This window comes from Odontomachus brunneus, unplaced genomic scaffold (genome assembly GCF_010583005.1).
Source record: "Odontomachus brunneus isolate Ranch 3 - 2012 unplaced genomic scaffold, Obru_v1 Obru_scaffold_062, whole genome shotgun sequence".
Classification (NCBI taxonomy): domain Eukaryota; kingdom Metazoa; phylum Arthropoda; class Insecta; order Hymenoptera; family Formicidae; genus Odontomachus; species Odontomachus brunneus.
In genome coordinates, this window is record NW_022639512.1 from 181,958 (window position 1) to 188,284 (window position 6,327).

At 32.8% G+C, this 6,327-nt stretch overlaps 1 protein-coding gene across 1 annotated transcript in view; it reads left to right on the top strand.

Moving 5' to 3' along the window:
* Window positions 1-3,704, top strand: part of LOC116846218 (cytochrome P450 4C1-like) — a 24,368-nt gene extending 20,664 nt beyond the window's left edge. The window contains exon 14 of the transcript XR_004378438.1: window positions 3,469-3,704. The gene's annotated coding sequence lies outside the window, so the exon portion shown is untranslated. The remainder of the gene's footprint in view (window positions 1-3,468) is intronic.
* The last annotated feature ends 2,623 nt before the right edge of the window (window positions 3,705-6,327 follow it).

Genomic DNA, 6,327 nt, shown 5'->3' on the forward strand with positions numbered 1-6,327 from the left:
AAATTTCGGAATATTTGAGGATGTTTTATAGCTTCTTAGATTCAAAGTAGAAATAATGGATCTAACCGATAGATATTGTTTGTTATCGTATGACGAAATGATAATTTGTGGACAAATCGATTATGATAAAAGCAATGGTAAATTCCAAGGATTTGTTACTTTAGGAGGTATTAGCGATGTTCTTGGTACAAAAATATTTTTAGTTTTACTTCGAGGAGTAAAAAATCCATGGAAACAAGTCATTGCATGCCACATAACACCTAAAGAATCAATTGATATACGAAGGCTGCTCCGTAAGTTTTGCGACTAGTAAGGAAAACACGGTAATTTGTCATTGAAAATGTCTTTATTGTTTTTCAAAATATTCTCCATGATGATCAATACACTTCTACATTCGCTTAAACCATTTATTATAGCATCCATGCCACTCCGAAAGTGGAACCTCCAAAACATGTTTTAAACGCATCAACCGCTTCTTCTGGCGTCGAAAATCGTTGACTACGCAGTTTATTCTTGATGTTCGGAAACAAACAGAAGTCATTGGGTGCCAAATCAGGACTGTACGGTGGACCCATTAATTCGATGTTTTCACTGGTCAAATAGGTGGTTGTTTGAGCCGATGTGTGAGAGCTCGCATTGTCATGGTGAAGAATGATTCGTCGTCTTGAGTTGTTTTTCCTTATTTGACCGAAGTCTTCTGGCAAACAAATGGTTGTGTACCACTCAGAATTGACCGTTCTACGTTTCTATAAGGGTACTGTTGCCACATGACCAGTTTTTCCGAAAAAACAGGCGACCATTTGTTTCGAAGTGCTTCAAGCGCGAACAACTTTTGTTGAGTTAGGGTCACTTTGAAAGACCCACACAGTCGTCTGCTGTTTAGTTTCCGGCTCATATGCATAGATCCATGACTCGTCACCTGTATAAAGGTTGTATACGGCATTTGACGCACCTTGATCGAATTTCTTCAGCATTTTTTTGCACCAATTTACACGATCCTTTTTTTGAGCAATTGTCAAATTATGCGGGATCCAACGTGAACAAATTTTTTTTACGGCCAAATGTTCATGCAATATCGTTTGTATGCAATTCATATCAACACCCGGGGATGCCTGAATCTCACGGTATGTCACATCGATCTTGCATTATCAATTCACGCACAGCATCGATGTTTTCTGGCACAGCAGCTGATTTTGGACGACCTTGGCGAGATTCGTCGGTGAGCGAACTACGACCACGATTGAATTCATTAAACCAGCGACAAATAGTGGTGCTTCATTGCCAAAAGTGGAAGCAAGTTGATCGATGCACTCTTGTCTCGATAATCCACGTCGAAAGTCGTAAAAAATCATCGCACGAAAGTGTTCTCATGTTAATTCCATTTTTTCGCTGAGACACAATTTTCAAGTCACTGTAAACAATACAAGTAGCCTCCGTACGACAAAACGTTTCGAGTAAAAAAATCTTCCATATTGTCAAACTTTTTGATGGTAAGGTTAGATTTTACCTAGCAACGCCAGTGTTGCCAAGTCGCAAAACTTACGGAGCAGCCCTCGTACAAGCCTTGAAGGAATTTATTCTTCAATGTATTTCATTTATTGAAAATTGCGGTCTCCACATTCTTGCATCGTCTTCAGATTTAGATAACAGAAACAGAAGTCTGTGGAACTCTACGGATTAATATTTCTAAATATGGGACTCTTGTGAATTCTTTCATGTTTCATGAACAATTCCAGATGTTTGCCATATTTTAAAAAATTTGAAATCTGCACTTTTAAGGCAGAAAGTGTATCTCCCTATGGGTTTGTGAAACACGAAAGGCTTCCAACAAATATAGTCGATGGTACATACATTAAGTCGTTGTGGTATGACGAAGTAAATAGTGGCAAAGAAGTACGAAGATTACATCATTTACGTAAAGAAGATATTGAACCCTCTCAATTCAATAAAATGAATGTGGGTGCCGCAATCCGTTTTTTCTCTCTGAAAACATCTAGCGCATTAGAAATCGCAGTCGAGGAAAAATCATTACCGGAAGATGCGTTAACTACTGCTGCTTTTATCCGATTAATATGTGAATGGTTTTCTCTTGTATCCTCGCAAGTACAAAAAACCTCAATTACTTTAAGGAATTGCGATCAAAAGTATATTTTTCTCCATAAAATTGTAGACACATTTCGTGAAACTATTTTTGAAAAACACTGGAAGCCTTTAAACTATGCAATGGTATTGGCAACGTTATCTTTTTGTGACATCGTAGAATTATTATTTAGGAATGGATTTGATTATATATTAGGACATCGTTTTACGCAGGATGCGATGGAAAATATTTTTTCGCAAATAAGAAACAAAGAAGGACAAATGCCAACTGCGTTAAAATGCCTGCGTGTTGTAAAAACCATTAGTGTGTCCCAATTTATATCAAATGTTAAACATACAAGTTATTGTCATAATTCGGACAACTTTTTACAAGATTTTTGTAACACTAAAAAGAAGTCTGATTCCGCAAAAGCGTCTTCGACACTTCCAATTACCGTAAATAACACAAACATATTGCGTCTCGACGAAATCGAAATATCTACGTTTTCTTTTAATGAATTTATCAACACTGTTTCGGATTATGACGCAAAAAATTTATTTCATTTTGCCGGTTGTACTACGAATGCAATGATGAAGAACATTTGCAAACATTGCATAACATTTATGTTGCGCAAGAATTTACCAGAGAACGATTTTATTTGAAAAGCGAAACAGTATACCAGTGCATTAAACTGCGGTGGCCTAAAAGAGCCATGTTTAGAAACGTTTAGCATAATATTGCATTGCGATTATGTATTCAAAACTTATAGGGCTCATATCTTGAGATACGGAAAATTTACTTTTATTGAACGTCTGGTAGAAAACGTCAATATTGTTTTTCCAAATTGTTGTGATGTAAAAAAAAAATTGTGAAACATTTTTTTGATGTTCGGTCTTACTGCATCAAGAATTTTTCAGAAAGCAGTAGGAAACGGAAAAATGTTTATGGATCCGCGAGTTTGAAACTGTTAAAAGTTTAAGGGAAAGTTATGTTTCTAGTTAATAATTCTAAAGTTATAAATCATAATTTCCAAATATAAGAATGTTATGTTTTTAAATATTAATTCTAAAGTTATAAATCACAATTTTCAAATAAGAATGTTATGTTTTTAAATATTATTTCTAAAGTTATAAATCATAATTTTCAAATAAGAATGTTATGTTTTTAAATATTAATAGGAATTTTTGTTTGAAATATAAACAATTTTCCAAAATCTCTTGTTTCTACTTTTCATTTTATTTCCATATTATTGTTGAAGTTTTTCATTATGTTACAAATATTGGATAAAAAAAGAAATGTGTCATATACAATTAATATAAGTGCACACAGCATTAAGAATATCATATACATATATACAGATTGAATTATTCAACATTATATTTTTTTAGGTATGCGGTAACTGCTGAGTGATGAGCGTAGCATCTTATTATTACGTAGATTCTCTCCAACTGCTGCTTCAAAAACTGATTTTCTGCCAACATCAACAAAAGGCTCTCTTCTGTAATTGGCTCAATATTTTTTTCTGCATCTATAGAGCTCTGAAATGAATTAAAGTATACATATTTATACTATGTATTTATACATGTTTATGTGTAAATAAAAAAATAAACATATAAATATAGAATTCTTTCTTCTTACTAATGGGTCACAGAAACTTACATCTTTCTCAGTGGCTGCACTTATATTTTCATTATTTTCAGCTGTTAAATTTTCATCAGCTATTTCATTTGCAACAGATGAATTTAATACATTAAATAGCGTCGGCACGGCATTTGGCTTCAATTTTTTCCAACCATCTGCTCGATCAGTCTCAAATTGCGACTCTTCAAAATGTTTCTGAAATAAGAAAAATGCATATAAGATTAATTACAGTTATTCACATTTATGTAATTTCGAACGGCGACAAATCTAAACTACACTTAAAAAACAATCTATGAATTTAAACAAACAGAAAAAGCTGCGTAAATTGGAAATTAAGAGAGTACTTACTTCGCAAAGGAACGTTGATTTCGATGGTGTCCAAGATCCCCTGTTGACATTACGTATCCATTGCGTTCGACTAACATTATCCGCAGGAAATTGAAATAATCGAACTTTTTTCAGGTCTGTTCGAACAATTCATTGCAGCGCAGCAAGGCATTTTATAAACGGAAAAAAATTCGGACACGTAAACACGAAAAATTTCGATCAGCAAACTCTTTGCTTATCGAAATTAAAACTCGTAACTACTACTACCTACCATGCTTCCTCGGCTGACAGCTCAGTGGCGTAGCGTCAGGAGGGCAAGGAGTGAGGGAATAGCATGAAAATGGCGGACGAGAATACCTATCTTTATAGTGCCTTAGACATACTTGGAAACGTTGAAATGGGAAGTCCTACCCCACCTGCCGTATTCTCCAAACGTTGCTCCCTCTATCACTTGTTTCGATCAATGGCATACGGCTTGGCTGACCAACACTTCCGGTCTTATGAAGAAGTAAAAAATTGGATCGATTCGTGGATCGCCTCAAAAGATGACCAGTTTTTTCGACGCGGGATTATACGCTGCCCGAAAGATGGGAGAAAGTAGTGGCCAGCGATGGACAATACTTTGAATCATAAATGTATAACCAGTTTTTTACAATAAAGCCTCGAATTTCGGAAAAAAAACGGCGGGAGCAAAGTTGTACACCTAATATAATATATATAGTCAAGGCAAAATTAAAAATATGTATAGTAAAGATAAAAATTTGTTTTCTTTAAAGAACGATATGTTTTCTGAATTTTATCAACTCAATCTACCACAATAATAAATCACATTATAAACATATTTGAATTGTAATATATCAATCATTTATAATATGCCATATATTTATCATTGTGATAAATATAAATAAATAACAAATTAAAATAATTAATTTATATTATTATGTATAAAATTATAAACCATCTCCGCAACAAAAACTTAAAGAGTATAAAGTGTATAAAAATTAAGAATAAACTTTATTTTTTATTTTAAGAACTAACCTATTTGCAACATGTACCACAAGACTTTCCAAAGTGTTACAACTAGTTGCCAGAATAATAATTATTTAAATTGGTTCTACGACAAAGATAAAAATTTGTCTTTTTTAAAAGATATTTTAAAGATATGTTTTCTGAATTTCAGCAACTCCATCTACCACAATGATAAATCACATCATAAACATATTTGAAATGTGATATACCGATCATTTATAATATGCCATATATTATTATTACGATAAATATAAATAAATAAAAAATTAAAATAATTAATTTATATTATTATATATAAAATTACAGGCCATCGCCGCAACAAAAATTTAAAGACTAAATAGTTGCTTTATATATAACCGACTAGTTAGGTTAACATATGTAGCGCTAAAAGTTAATATAAAAAAATGAAGTTTATTCTTGACACAGTGTGTGAACTAAAATGAGAATGAAAGAATCACCAACTTGCAATATAACTTAAAGATATAACTTAGAGATAAGAGAATAATGTATGTGTGTATACAGAGTTTCTCAGAATAATCGTGCTAATGCTTTTGAGAACGTAGAATAAATTGAGGTAATCAAAAAATTCCAATATCAATTTGTTATATCCATAATAAAAAGAGAAAAAAGCTTTTATCGCAAGTGTAAGCGATTTAAAAGTGAAAAACTACAACCATAATGCAAGTGCCTGGTACGGGTACTAGCAACTCCAGTTGAATATTGCATAATTTGATGGATAAAACATTTTTGAGACTAAAATGTAATTTTATCATCAGACATTGTTTTATTAACTATGTCTTATTAATAATTTTCTGATTTTCTTGTTCTATTTATTTATTTATATAGTTTTTATTTTATATAATATAAATTACATACAGGGTGTTCAAAAAGTCCCGGACCGGTGAAATATCTCGAAAACTAAGCATTTTAGAAAAAAATTTTTCAGATAAAAGTTGTAGGGTTTCAAAAGATCTATTTACTGATCTTATCAGTTTGACCTTGGATGGCGTCGCCAAGGTCAGATCGAAATCACATTAACTTTTTTAAATGGAACTGCCTACTTTTTATTGCATATTCTTGTAGCTTATCTCGAGACCTTTCCAAAACACTATAAACAAATGTATTTTCGTTAAGTATCTTCCGAGTTATGAGGCTTGAAAGTTTCATCAGATCCAACCAGTGAAGGCAAGATCAGAACAAGATCCAACCAGTGAAGGCAAGATCAGAACAAGATCCAACCAGTGAAGGCA